Below are 15,765 nucleotides of genomic sequence, written 5' to 3' on the forward strand. Positions count from 1 at the left end.
TATGAAGAGGAAATCTAAATTAGCAAAACAATCTGGATCCAATACCAGTAACACAGGGTCTCAATTCAATAACCAACTACCAGAGATTCGTTTACCTACCTTAGACTTACCTACATTTTCAGGATTAGATACAGAAAATTGGGACAATTTTTGGACTTCCTTTGAAGTTCACATCCATAAGAAACCGTCCTTGGACAAGGTTTCTAAATTTTCATACCTACTTAGTCTTCTCAAAGGAGAGGCTAAAAAGGTCATACATAACCTTACTCTTGATGAGAGTAATTATGAGGAAGCTATAAAACTCTTGAAGTTGAACTATTGCAACAAAGAGTTAAGTATAGCTACCCTCTATTATCAATTACTAGATCTGAATGCACCAAATAGTAGACCGGAGTCACTTCAAAGCTTCAGACTAGAAGTAGAGTCTCTAGTAAAGGCCTTAGGTACTAAAGTTAATATACCTGCTTCAGAATGGTCTATCAAGTTACTATTGCAGAGGATATTACCTCGAAATGTCTTGACAGAGCTCTGCTCACATTATAATACCGAGTTTCTCACTCTTGACCAAATATTCGAGGGATTGAGGATAACGGTTAACAGGTTGAAGACTCATGATAAAATTAAACCTGAGTCTAAACCAACTAATACTGATACTTCAGTCAAACCTAAACAGACTTTGAATAAGTCGAATAAATATAAATCCAAAACTACTCCATCCACTGGGAAAAGGAGTGGAAATGTAGGTACATATTCGGTGTCTCCTTCTGAGATAACCAATGACTTGTCTACTAAAGAGACCAAGTCTATTAACCAGAGAAAGTGTCTGTTCTGCAATCAGGGACACACCACTTATCAATGCTCTGTTTATCCTACTTATAATGTTAGGGTTAAAAGGTTGCAAGAATTACACAAGTGCACCAAGTGCATGGGCTCTCATGATCCCAAAAAATGTGTAGTACAGCTACGCTCCTGCAACCGATGCAACCAAGGTGTACACCACTACGCCTTATGTAGAAAATCTTCTACACCAATTATGACCACTGGGGAGAATTCCACGAATTCTACCACAGTGCAATATTGCAAAGTGCATCAAGAAGTAAATGTACTTGCTACTGAGTCAGGCAATAATACCACTCTGCCTACAGCTCAACTTAGACTAATAAACCGAAGATCTAGAATTAACACTAGAGGTCTTTTTGACCAGGGTTCACAGAAAACCTTCATTACACAGCAGTTGGTAGATGAGTTAAATTTAAAACCTGCCAAAAGTGTGAGGTTAAATATTTCTGGTTTCTTGTCAAATAGTGGACCTCGTGACTACAAAGTAGTTAAGTTATTAGTGAGACTCGGATCTTCTACTAGTCCAATACACGCGGTAGTAGTAGATAAACTTCCTACAGACCTGCAGGTCACAGGATTAGCTCGCACTGCGAGACATCTTAGACGAAACCGCATGAGGCTAGCAGATTATAAAATAAATTCTGACTGCCACACAGATGTTGGAATACTTATAGGCGCGGATCATTATTACAAGTTTATAACTGGATGCACCAGACAACACGGAATGAATTTGTTGTCGTCCGCAGGAGGCAAATTGCTTACAGGACCGGTGCTTTTCAGACAAAATCCGACGTCCACAAACCAACAATCTAATAACATAATAGTGGTGTGACTAGGCTTGGAACAGTCACCCCTACGTTTCAGGGAAATATCTGAGGATATTGAGTCTGACCCACCAATACATCGTCTGTGGGATTTAGACACTTTAGGCATCATCCCTGAACAACCAAGTCCTGATGATACGTGGACTTACCAGCAATACCTGGATACAGTTGTCTATGAAAATAAACAATACTGGGTAAGACTCCCATGGAAGTTGGATCATCCACAACTTCCAGTAAATTATTTTATGGCAGCCTCACAATTACAGTCTCAATTAACACGACTACAGAAGCAGCCAGACAAACTGAACATGTATCATCAACTCATCCAACAACAACTTAACAGTAAATTTATTGAGGTTGTTGATAACGATGACCGAAAAATAGGTCATTATTTACCTCATCACGCTGTGGTGAAAGACTCATTGACAACACCTATTCGTATTGTCTTTAACTGTAGTGCTAAAGTAAAGCCAAGCAGTGTGTCTTTAAATGAATGTCTCCAAACGGGACCTAGCCTAACACAAAGGCTACATGATGTGCTGTTACGATTTCGCACTGGTATTTTCGCCTATACAGCTGATATCAGCAAAGCTTTTCTCCGAGTAGGTTTACAGGAGGAGGATCGTAACTACACAAAATTCCTCTGGATTAAGGATCCACTGGATCCTAACAGTGAAGTTATCACATATCGTTTTGCCTCAGTATTATTTGGAGCTACGTCCTCACCGTTTCTTTTGCAAACCACATTAGACACACATTTGAGGAAATCAAACAGCCCCTATAAGGCAGACATTAGTGACAACTTGTATGTCGACAATTTCCAGGGGACAACTAATGATCAAACTGATCTGGTAGAAATCTACCATGAGGCTAACCGTGAACTATTAGGAGCCAATATGCCACTACAGTCATGGGCCTCAAATAATGAATTACTCAACCAGGTAATCGAGAAAGAATTTCCAGGTTATCAGGTACCCCATCAATTAAAGGTTCTAGGCGTGGAATGGAACACCAGTACTGACGAGATGAATGTCAAGTCAGTACAAACTGATAACTCAACCCTTACCATGAGAACACTGCTCTCGTTTGTCAGTCAACCATTTGACCCTTTAGGCCTACTTAGTCCTATATTAATAAGGGGCAAACTCCTAATGCAGGAGTGCTGGCAGAAACATATGGGATGGGATGATCCGTTACCAAGTGAGTTACAAGCTAAATGGCAGATACTCTCAACGGATTTTAATCAGTTAGGCGTTTTGAAATTTCCTCGTAATGATTCAGGACCAAACTTACCCACCAATTTGCACGTTTTCTGCGATGCCTCTGGCAAAGCCTACGGCGCAGTAGCCTACTTAGTTAATAGTGCACAATCAATTTTGCTCACATCTAAAGCAAGAGTTGCTCCCATTAAGAAGAGATCTTTACCTCAAATGGAGTTGACTGCATTGCTGGTGGGAGTAAGATTGGCTCATTGCCTGATAAAGACACTCAATAATATCCACTTTGGTGAGATTGTAGTGTGGTCAGACAACGAGGCAGTCTTACAATGGGTAAGAAACAACAACAACAAAACTCCCTACGTCAGTAATCGCGTCAGGGAGATTCATGAGTTATCTGCTGGATATAAATTTAGACATGTTCCTACTAAGGACAATCCTGCAGATTATTTATCTCGAGGGTTAACACTAAAACAACTTATCAAGTCTTCGCTGTGGTTTAATGGACCTTCATGGCTTGTTGGTGGTCAGTGGCCCAAACAAAAGCCACAAGTCATAGTGACCAATATCACCACTCCCATGAAAGAACCAGAACCTCAACGAATCTTAGCCATTGATCCTCACAATTATTCTAACTTAAGCAAGTTATTAAGAGTAACTGCACATGTGTTTGATTTTCTTGCTAAGATAGGAATTCGACATAAGTTTCCCAATCCTATCCTCTACTGGATCAAACGTGCACAACAAGAGACATATGGAAGCGAATATGAAAATCTTCCAGATAAATTAACTAAGTCTCTAGGTATCTGGTATGATGCCAACACTCATAATATACTAAGATGTGGAGGACGTTTGCTTCATGCAAAAATTGACTTGGACACAAAGAATCCAATTCTTCTACCACGTCACCACATCATCACTAAACTTCTTGTTTTACATCACCATCAATATGGTACCTTACATGGTGGAGTGTTAGATACTCTCACCGACCTTAGACAAAAGTACTGGCTTCCTCAAGGTCGTCAGACGGTTAAGTCAATTATTAAATCTTGTGTAATCTGTAAAAGATACGATGCCAGAGTATGTCCTTACCCAGGACCTCCACCACTCCCTGAGGAAAGAGTGGTTCATCTTCGTCCTTTCGAAACCACTGGTGTTGACTACACAGGAGCCTTACTTCTCACTGGCAACCCAGATAATATACCAGTGAAAGCATACATTTGTCTCTTTACGTGTGCTACAACCAGAGGCGTACATTTAGAAGTCACTTCAGACATGAGTGCTGAAGCCTTCATCCAGGCCTTCCGCAGATTTGCAGCTCGCAGATCTTGTCCCAAATTAATGATATCGGACAATGGTTCCAATTTTGTGGAGGGAAAAGCTTGTTTACGAGAAGTCTGGAACCACCCAGAAGTACAGTCGGTCCTACAGAGACGACAATGTCACTGGAAATTCATAGCACCGAGAGCCTCTTGGCAAGGTGGGTTCTATGAGCGAATGGTAGGCACAGTCAAGAAGTGTCTAAGGAAAACTTTACACAGACAAAAGGTCAGTTACTCCAAACTATTGTTGTGGAAATCGAGGCGCGAGTCAATAACCGCCCAATAACCTACCTGTCTGATGATTTCACCCAGAGAGAACCTCTGAGTCCCTCACACTTGATCCATGGAGGTCTACTGAGCCCTCTCATCCCTTTAGCCGAAGAGGACCCCATAGACCCGTCACATGTGACCAGAGGTGACTTGGTGGAAAGCTACCAGCATCTCTCCAGAGTTATTAACAGGTGGAATGAGGTGTGGACTCGAGAGTACCTCACAGCTCTACGAGAGTACCACTACGGAGCTTCGAGTCCTTACAATAAAGTGCAATTAAAACCAGGGGACCTAGTACTAGTCGACAGTGATGGACCAAGGTCAGAGTGGCCCATAGGCAAAATTGTTGCCATTCATCCAGATCATCAAGGTGTCCTGAGAGTAGTTAAAGTTTTATGCCGAGGCAACACTACTCTAAAAACTTTAGAGAAGCTGGTTCCCCTTGAATTGGCTGAGCGAGAACATCAGCCAGATCCAGTTTCCCCAGTAATTCCCGAGGATAGTAATTCTGATCCTCAGAACAACCACCCCACTAGAGCTGCTGCTCAACAATGTAGGCGGAATCTGCAAGCCTATTACAACTCTGAACAAGAGTAATTCCTTTTACACCCAATTTAGATAACTATGATGATACTGCGGGGTGATGTCAAGTAACAAACCATTACAAGTCACTATGACCCAGGACATTCCCATCACAGTAGATTCTGTTGTTTAAATTGTGTGATTCAAATCTTTAATTATTGTGTAGGCTATAAATAACATTATTTATCTAGAGTACTTGAGAGTTTACAGACTAGAGAATTGTAACATACACATTACATGTCATAGCGACACCAATCTCAGAGTTATTGTAAACTTTCTTAATTATTAGCTTTAGGTAATTCATAATAACATGCTTCATTTGACATGAAATTAGCAAGACCTAAGTTTCTTGCAAGTCCTTAACAAATACGGGACATTCGTTATGTGTGTACTAACATACTAACATATTAACATACTAATATACTAATATTAATACCAACTTCGGGTTAGGTGTCAGTACTCCACATTACACTACTACCCTAGAATCCTCCCCCCGGAGTTATGTTGGAAATTTCCAACACTAAATACAACACTGTTGTATTCTCATTAATTATTACTAATTCTACTAATCATTGTAGTGATTAAAATTAACCCAACGTAGTGTTCACATATACTAATAATTACATCTGTACAGTAAGGCTAGAATTCTTACGTCACCCGACGCCAGTATTGCGTCAGATTCCATTGTAATAAACACATTTATATCCAATGTGTCTGAGAATTGAAGTTGATTCTCCATAAACAACGGTGTTCTGTGTGATAATTAATTACAGATAAACTGATCTCCAACTAAAGCCAAATAGAGCGTTTATAGTTATAGCTGTTATCTAGTAATAAAATTAACGTCACGAGTGAATGCCCTGGAGAGACATTAATTCTTCTCCATTGTTCGTTTACTATCACAGAACTGGCAAATAATAATATTTGACTCTTCCAAATAATAAACCCGTCCTAACCAGAGCATTTCAAGCACAACCGCGAGAAATGATAATATCCACAATAAATAATTTGGTTAATAAACGCGGGACGCGGAGCGGGGCGGAAGAAGACGCCAGTCCACGTGTTGAAACGCTCACGAGCAGGCGTGTTCACGTGGTGCTCACGAGGAGACGCCATTACCCAGCCACCAGGGTAAACGCTATCAAATCTCCAGAAGAAAGTCGCCACTGTGAGGTGTGAAGAACCTTGCAGACAATACCTTCACTTGGTGTCAGTGTCATTTACGGAACCTGTTTAATTTGGTTCTATGTAGCTCCATGTGACCGGCCAGTGGAACGCGTCAGTATCTAGGATAGACAAGTCTAGAGCCTAGGACGCGACCTTCGGCAAGCTTTAACTTACACAGTGCCCATATTAGCTAAGTACCTTATCCTTGTTTGATGCATCAGATCGGGGGTGGGTTTATAGCTGGGTAGCTTGTCGTGACGACGTATAACAACAAAAAATCACAGGTCATTATCTTTCTCCTTTTATTTATATCCATTTATTGAACATAGAAATCCAGTAGTTTAATCTGTTGCTACTGGAAACAATTGTTTTTGCAGCGTGTGTGAAGAATTCTCCGAGCTGTCATTTCCCATGTTAATCAACTCACAGTGTTCCATGACGAGTCCAGGAGAATCAGAGGAAGCGTCGTGACTAACTTCTAAGGAATCGTCATTAAGCTAAGATTCCTTTTGTATTCCTCGAATTTATTATCTGTACTCTTTTACATGCAGAACTCTGTTCATTGGATTAACATGTGTTTATTATAATTATTATTATACATATTCATAATCTATGTTCCCCTTAATGATAATGATAATGATTTCATAAGTATTCATAGGATTAGATTATTTTTCATTGGATTAGTGAACGAACCACACTAGTTCCTGGACGTACTGAGTTCCAGTAATACCCCCCAATGTAGGTGTTTGAGGCTTTGATTCATTTAATTATACAGCCCATTAATTATTTCAATGATCATATTCTCTAGTATTTTATCCATAGTTACTGGTTCATCTAGAATGTTCTAATGATCACATTTTCTCAGTTTCCCTCTTTACTATAAAAGTGGGTGGTCCTTCGTAATTGAATTTACTATATTAACATTTAAATAATTAGAGTCAAGCCCCAAATGTCCCACATCACTCTGTTCTCCCTTAAGCACTTGTATGCTTCAGTAATCATATCTGCAGCATCATTCACATCCTTCACCCCTGCCTCTTGGATCTTGAAAATTGTTTCGGGATGCATCATCTCCACGAATTTCTCCATAACCATCAATTGCTTTAGGTCAGCATAAGATCCAACTCCGGCAGCTTCAATCCATTTCTGAAATCGTCTTTCCAGATCCCTTGCCGTCTTGGCAAACGTACATGCTCCAACTTTCATCATCTCTCTGAAGCGCTTCCTATAAGCCTCTTTGGTTAGCTGAAATGAGCGCAGTATGCTGCTCTTTACTGTGGCATAATCCTGGCACTCTTCCAGTGACAGTTGGTTGACGCCTCCCTTGCTGCACCGGTCAATCTTAACTGCACCAGTTGGGCCCATTCCTCCTGTGGCCACTCTTTGATACTGACTACTTTTTCAAAATGCTCGAAGAAGCTCTCTGCCTCTTCGGGAACAAACAGGGGAATGTCCTTTTCCCTAATCCTAACGTCTAGTGAGTGTGATACCTGGGTGGTGCTCTCTGGCAACCCATGTTCAATCTTTTGATCAGCCAATTTTCTATTAGCTTCTATCTGCATTTGTTTTGTTCTTTCTTTTTCCCTTTCGACCTGGGCTTTTTCTTTCTCTTTCTCCTGTTCTAACTCCAGTTCTCTTAATCTAGTTTTCTCTTTTTCTACCTCCAGTCTGGTTTTCTCTTTTTCCTTCTCCTGTTCCAACTCCAGTTCCCTTATTCTGGTTTTCTCTTGTTAATTTTTCATCTGAAGTTCTAACTTCAATTTCTCCAGTTGGAACTGTCTTTCTTTGTCCTCTCGTTGTTGTTACATCTGGAGCTCTAACTGGAACCTTTCCAAACTCCTGTTCCTGTTACTCCTGCTACTGTGGCTACTCTTACTGCTCCTACTCGATCCCTGGGATCTTGCTTCATCCTACCCATCATCCTCCTTTCCTCTTTCAGCTCCATTCTGGGCTTCCTGTTCTGCCGCTTCACTCTTGGCTCTCAACTCCCTCAGGATCTCATCCTTCATCCCAGCTACTTTAGATGCTTTCAACCTGATGCCACATTTTTCCGCTATTTGTTTCAACTGTTCCCAGGTGCAACCTTCCAAGTCCTCAGGCTCGTCTGACTCCACAAACGCTTGCACCTTATCCATCTTGTCCTGTGAGTCTTCCCAAGAGAGAGAATACACACCTGTGGTCACACAGTTTATCTATTTCAACAAAGGGTGTGCCAATCCACTCTCGGACAGGGTGTGGGTGTGTCGGTTCACTATTCCGGATATAGGCCCCCAATTATTATTATGATGTTGTCGTTGTTGTTGGTCGTCCTTCCTTTCAGACAACCCAACCCAAAACCCATAAAGTGCTTATTTTTACCAGGAGATCACCGTGGATGCTTCTGGCACTTGGAAAGGTGCTCAACGTCATACGTTTAGGGGATGCGGCTCCAACACAAGCCTCGTTGTCACGTGCACACACCCACTCGAGCCCCCGTGACTCCCCACTCTCACTATGTGGTATGATCTCCATCCCCTTTTCTTTGATATTATTCTGTACTACCCTGCCCACAGCTATGGTTCTTGGTTCTTTCTCTCTCTCTCTCTTTCCTACTTTCTGGGAAGCCTCACAAGTACAAGGGCAAACGCCGGCAAATTTGAACACATTTACTGGACAAGGCACATGCACAATACATATACACGTATAATATGAATCCTACACTCTATACTATTGTAGTCAGGTTGCTCTCCAATACCATCAGTAGTATCTCCAGTATTAAGTGGTATCCTAACTCCTGACTCACCACCTAATACTACCAACCTCATCAAGTAGTTCAAGTATTATAAGACAATGTTGCACTATCAGCCAGAGAATATATATACATATACATAAATGCATACAGGAAAAACCAGTATATAACTGCAATGACATAAATATCAACATAATTATTCCTTGATATACAACAATGATCAGTCAATCACCCTATCAGTCCTAGAACATATGTATGTCTCTGCAGGTTATCCAGTAACTACGGTTGTAACAGCTTCAGTATAAATACTCTTTGTCACAAGAATGGTAATCAATCTTCCTTTCACTGCGTCTTGCACGCTAATGACAACCAAACACTCCACCAACTCCCTACAATTAGTCAAATAGAACTTCCTGTCCACATCTGGAAGTTCAGATCCCTGACATCTTCAGGTTTTCCTTAAACCGTCTACCAGGGTCCTCCACAGCTCCCCTGGCTGCTACACCATGAAGTCTTCCTTGAGCTACAATGGTGTGTTTTTGGTGTGGTGGACAAAGTGGATACCACTGGTATCACGAAACATGTCAAACATTATTCCACTGCACTGCTCCTCTTTTCACAGCTTGAGGTTCTCTCTCGACGAACTGCTAAGGTCAGCAGTTACATCACACCCAGACAGTTAAGCCAAGGTCAGCAGTCACATCCCACCCAGACAGTTAAGCCAAGGTCAGCAGTCACATCCCACCCAGACAGTTAAGCCAAGGTCAGCAGTCACATCCCACCCAGACAGTTAAGCCAAGGTCAGCAGTCACATCCCACCCAGACAGTTAAGCCAAGGTCAGCAGTCACATCCCACCCAGACAGTTAAGCCAAGGTCAGCAGTCACATCCCACCCAGACAGTTAAGCCAAGGTCAGCAGTCACATCCCCACCCCAGACAGTTAAGCCAAGGTCAGCAGTCACATCCACCCAGACAGTTAAGCCAAGGTCAGCAGTCACATCCACCCAGACAGTTAAGCCAAGGTCAGCAGTCACATCCCACCCAGACAGTTAAGCCAAGGTCAGCAGTCACATCCCACCCAGACAGTTAAGCCAAGGTCAGCAGTCACATCCCACCCAGACAGTTAAGCCAAGGTCAGCAGTCACATCCCACCCAGACAGTTAAGCCAAGGTCAGCAGTCACATCCCACCCAGACAGTTAAGCCAAGGTCAGCAGTCACATCCCACCCAGACAGTTAAGCCAAGGTCAGCAGTCACATCCCACCCAGACAGTTAAGCCAAGGTCAGCAGTCACATCCCACCCAGACAGTTAAGCCAAGGTCAGCAGTCACATCCCACCCAGACAGTTAAGCCAAGGTCAGCAGTCACATCCCACCCAGACAGTTAAGCCAAGGTCAGCAGTCACATCCCACCCAGACAGTTAAGCCAAGGTCAGCAGTCACATCCCACCCAGACAGTTAAGCCAAGGTCAGCAGTCACATCCCACCCAGACAGTTAAGCCAAGGTCAGCAGTCACATCCCACCCAGACAGTTAAGCCAAGGTCAGCAGTCACATCCCACCCAGACAGTTAAGCCAAGGTCAGCAGTCACATCCCACCCAGACAGTTAAGCCAAGGTCAGCAGTCACATCCCACCCAGACAGTTAAGCCAAGGTCAGCAGTCACATCCCACCCAGACAGTTAAGCCAAGGTCAGCAGTCACATCCCACCCAGACAGTTAAGCCAAGGTCAGCAGTCACATCCCACCCAGACAGTTAAGCCAAGGTCAGCAGTCACATCCCACCCAGACAGTTAAGCCAAGGTCAGCAGTCACATCCCACCCAGACAGTTAAGCCAAGGTCAGCAGTCACATCCCACCCAGACAGTTAAGCCAAGGTCAGCAGTCACATCCCACCCAGACAGTTAAGCCAAGGTCAGCAGTCACATCCCACCCAGGACAGTTAAGCCAAGGTCAGCAGTCACATCCCACCCAGACAGTTAAGCCAAGGTCAGCAGTCACATCCCACCCAGGACAGTTAAGCCAAGGTCAGCAGTCACATCCCACCCAGACAGTTAAGCCAAGGTCAGCAGTCACATCCCACCCAGGACAGTTAAGCCAAGGTCAGCAGTCACATCCCACCCAGGACAGTTAAGCCAAGGTCAGCAGTCACATCCCACCCAGGCAGTTAAGCCAAGGTCAGCAGTCACATCCCACCCAGGCAGTTAAGCCAAGGTCAGCAGTCACATCCCACCCAGGCAGTTAAGCCAAGGTCAGCAGTCACATCCCACCCAGGCAGTTAAGCCAAGGTCAGCAGTCACATCCCACCCAGGCAGTTAAGCCAAGGTCAGCAGTCACATCCCACCCAGGCAGTTAAGCCAAGGTCAGCAGTCACATCCCACCCAGGCAGTTAAGCCAAGGTCAGCAGTCACATCCCACCCAGGCAGTTAAGCCAAGGTCAGCAGTCACATCCCACCCAGGCAGTTAAGCCAAGGTCAGCAGTCACATCCCACCCAGGCAGTTAAGCCAAGGTCAGCAGTCACATCCCACCCAGGCAGTTAAGCCAAGGTCAGCAGTCACATCCCACCCAGGCAGTTAAGCCAAGGTCAGCAGTCACATCCCACCCAGGCAGTTAAGCCAAGGTCAGCAGTCACATCCCACCCAGGCAGTTAAGCCAAGGTCAGCAGTCACATCCCACCCAGGCAGTTAAGCCAAGGTCAGCAGTCACATCCCACCCAGGCAGTTAAGCCAAGGTCAGCAGTCACATCCCACCCAGGCAGTTAAGCCAAGGTCAGCAGTCACATCCCACCCAGGCAGTTAAGCCAAGGTCAGCAGTCACATCCCACCCAGGCAGTTAGCCAAGGTCAGCAGTCACATCCCACCAGGCAGTAAGCCAAGGTCAGCAGTCACATCCCACCCAGGCAGTTAAGCCAAGGTCAGCAGTCACATCCCACCCAGGCAGTTAAGCCAAGGTCAGCAGTCACATCCCACCCAGGCAGTTAAGCCAAGGTCAGCAGTCACATCCCACCCAGGCAGTTAAGCCAAGGTCAGCAGTCACATCCCACCCAGGCAGTTAAGCCAAGGTCAGCAGTCACATCCCACCCAGGCAGTTAAGCCAAGGTCAGCAGTCACATCCCACCAGGCAGTTAAGCCAAGGTCAGCAGTCACATCCCACCCAGGCAGTTAAGCCAAGGTCAGCAGTCCACATCCACCCAGGCAGTTAAGCCAAGGTCAGCAGTCACATCCCACCCAGGCAGTTAAGCCAAGGTCAGCAGTCACATCCCACCCAGGCAGTTAAGCCAAGGTCAGCAGTCACATCCAACCAGGCAGTTAAGCCAAGGTCAGCAGTCACATCCCACCCAGGCAGTTAAGCCAAGGTCAGCAGTCACATCCCACCCAGGCAGTTAAGCCAAGGTCAGCAGTCACATCCCACCCCAGGCAGTTAAGCCAAGGTCAGCAGTCACATCCCACCCAGGCAGTTAAGCCAAGGTCAGCAGTCACATCCCACCCAGGCAGTTAAGCCAAGGTCAGCAGTCACATCCCACCCAGGCAGTTAAGCCAAGGTCAGCAGTCACATCCCACCCAGGCAGTTAAGCCAAGGTCAGCAGTCACATCCCACCCAGGCAGTTAAGCCAAGGTCAGCAGTCACATCCCACCCAGGCAGTTAAGCCAAGGTCAGCAGTCACATCCCACCCAGGCAGTTAAGCCAAGGTCAGCAGTCACATCCCACCCAGGCAGTTAAGCCAAGGTCAGCAGTCACATCCCACCCAGGCAGTTAAGCCAAGGTCAGCAGTCACATCCCACCCAGGCAGTTAAGCCAAGGTCAGCAGTCACATCCCACCCAGGCAGTTAAGCCAAGGTCAGCAGTCACATCCCACCCAGGCAGTTAAGCCAAGGTCAGCAGTCACATCCCACCCAGGCAGTTAAGCCAAGGTCAGCAGTCACATCCCACCCAGGCAGTTAAGCCAAGGTCAGCAGTCACATCCCACCCAGGCAGTTAAGCCAAGGTCAGCAGTCACATCCCACCCAGGCAGTTAAGCCAAGGTCAGCAGTCACATCCCACCCAGGCAGTTAAGCCAAGGTCAGCAGTCACATCCCACCCAGGCAGTTAAGCCAAGGTCAGCAGTCACATCCCACCCAGGCAGTTAAGCCAAGGTCAGCAGTCACATCCCACCCAGGCAGTTAAGCCAAGGTCAGCAGTCACATCCCACCCAGGCAGTTAAGCCAAGGTCAGCAGTCACATCCCACCCAGGCAGTTAAGCCAAGGTCAGCAGTCACATCCCACCCAGGCAGTTAAGCCAAGGTCAGCAGTCACATCCCACCCAGGCAGTTAAGCCAAGGTCAGCAGTCACATCCCACCCAGGCAGTTAAGCCAAGGTCAGCAGTCACATCCCACCCAGGCAGTTAAGCCAAGGTCAGCAGTCACATCCCACCCAGGCAGTTAAGCCAAGGTCAGCAGTCACATCCCACCCAGGCAGTTAAGCCAAGGTCAGCAGTCACATCCCACCCAGGCAGTTAAGCCAAGGTCAGCAGTCACATCCCACCCAGGCAGTTAAGCCAAGGTCAGCAGTCACATCCCACCCAGGCAGTTAAGCCAAGGTCAGCAGTCACATCCCACCCAGGCAGTTAAGCCAAGGTCAGCAGTCACATCCCACCCAGGCAGTTAAGCCAAGGTCAGCAGTCACATCCCACCCAGGCAGTTAAGCCAAGGTCAGCAGTCACATCCCACCCAGGCAGTTAAGCCAAGGTCAGCAGTCACATCCCACCCAGGCAGTTAAGCCAAGGTCAGCAGTCACATCCCACCCAGGCAGTTAAGCCAAGGTCAGCAGTCACATCCCACCCAGGCAGTTAAGCCAAGGTCAGCAGTCACATCCCACCCAGGCAGTTAAGCCAAGGTCAGCAGTCACATCCCACCCAGGCAGTTAAGCCAAGGTCAGCAGTCACATCCCACCCAGGCAGTTAAGCCAAGGTCAGCAGTCACATCCCACCCAGGCAGTTAAGCCAAGGTCAGCAGTCACATCCCACCCAGGCAGTTAAGCCAAGGTCAGCAGTCACATCCCACCCAGGCAGTTAAGCCAAGGTCAGCAGTCACATCCCACCCAGGCAGTTAAGCCAAGGTCAGCAGTCACATCCCACCCAGGCAGTTAAGCCAAGGTCAGCAGTCACATCCCACCCAGGCAGTTAAGCCAAGGTCAGCAGTCACATCCCACCCAGGCAGTTAAGCCAAGGTCAGCAGTCACATCCCACCCAGGCAGTTAAGCCAAGGTCAGCAGTCACATCCCACCCAGGCAGTTAAGCCAAGGTCAGCAGTCACATCCCACCCAGGCAGTTAAGCCAAGGTCAGCAGTCACATCCCACCCAGGCAGTTAAGCCAAGGTCAGCAGTCACATCCCACCCAGGCAGTTAAGCCAAGGTCAGCAGTCACATCCCACCCAGGCAGTTAAGCCAAGGTCAGCAGTCACATCCCACCCAGGCAGTTAAGCCAAGGTCAGCAGTCACATCCCACCCAGGCAGTTAAGCCAAGGTCAGCAGTCACATCCCACCCAGGCAGTTAAGCCAAGGTCAGCAGTCACATCCCACCCAGGCAGTTAAGCCAAGGTCAGCAGTCACATCCCACCCAGGCAGTTAAGCCAAGGTCAGCAGTCACATCCCACCCAGGCAGTTAAGCCAAGGTCAGCAGTCACATCCCACCCAGGCAGTTAAGCCAAGGTCAGCAGTCACATCCCACCCAGGCAGTTAAGCCAAGGTCAGCAGTCACATCCCACCCAGGCAGTTAAGCCAAGGTCAGCAGTCACATCCCACCCAGGCAGTTAAGCCAAGGTCAGCAGTCACATCCCACCCAGGCAGTTAAGCCAAGGTCAGCAGTCACATCCCACCCAGGCAGTTAAGCCAAGGTCAGCAGTCACATCCCACCCAGGCAGTTAAGCCAAGGTCAGCAGTCACATCCCACCCAGGCAGTTAAGCCAAGGTCAGCAGTCACATCCCACCCAGGCAGTTAAGCCAAGGTCAGCAGTCACATCCCACCCAGGCAGTTAAGCCAAGGTCAGCAGTCACATCCCACCCAGGCAGTTAAGCCAAGGTCAGCAGTCACATCCCACCCAGGCAGTTAAGCCAAGGTCAGCAGTCACATCCCACCCAGGCAGTTAAGCCAAGGTCAGCAGTCACATCCCACCCAGGCAGTTAAGCCAAGGTCAGCAGTCACATCCCACCCAGGCAGTTAAGCCAAGGTCAGCAGTCACATCCCACCCAGGCAGTTAAGCCAAGGTCAGCAGTCACATCCCACCCAGGCAGTTAAGCCAAGGTCAGCAGTCACATCCCACCCAGGCAGTTAAGCCAAGGTCAGCAGTCACATCCCACCCAGGCAGTTAAGCCAAGGTCAGCAGTCACATCCCACCCAGGCAGTTAAGCCAAGGTCAGCAGTCACATCCCACCCAGGCAGTTAAGCCAAGGTCAGCAGTCACATCCCACCCAGGCAGTTAAGCCAAGGTCAGCAGTCACATCCCACCCAGGCAGTTAAGCCAAGGTCAGCAGTCACATCCCACCCAGGCAGTTAAGCCAAGGTCAGCAGTCACATCCCACCCAGGCAGTTAAGCCAAGGTCAGCAGTCACATCCCACCCAGGCAGTTAAGCCAAGGTCAGCAGTCACATCCCACCCAGGCAGTTAAGCCAAGGTCAGCAGTCACATCCCACCCAGGCAGTTAAGCCAAGGTCAGCAGTCACATCCCACCCAGGCAGTTAAGCCAAGGTCAGCAGTCACATCCCACCCAGGCAGTTAAGCCAAGGTCAGCAGTCACATCCCACCCAGGCAGTTAAGCCAAGGTCAGCAGTCACATCCCACCC

This window comes from Procambarus clarkii, chromosome 73 (assembly GCF_040958095.1).
Source record: "Procambarus clarkii isolate CNS0578487 chromosome 73, FALCON_Pclarkii_2.0, whole genome shotgun sequence".
Lineage (NCBI taxonomy): Eukaryota > Metazoa > Arthropoda > Malacostraca > Decapoda > Cambaridae > Procambarus > Procambarus clarkii.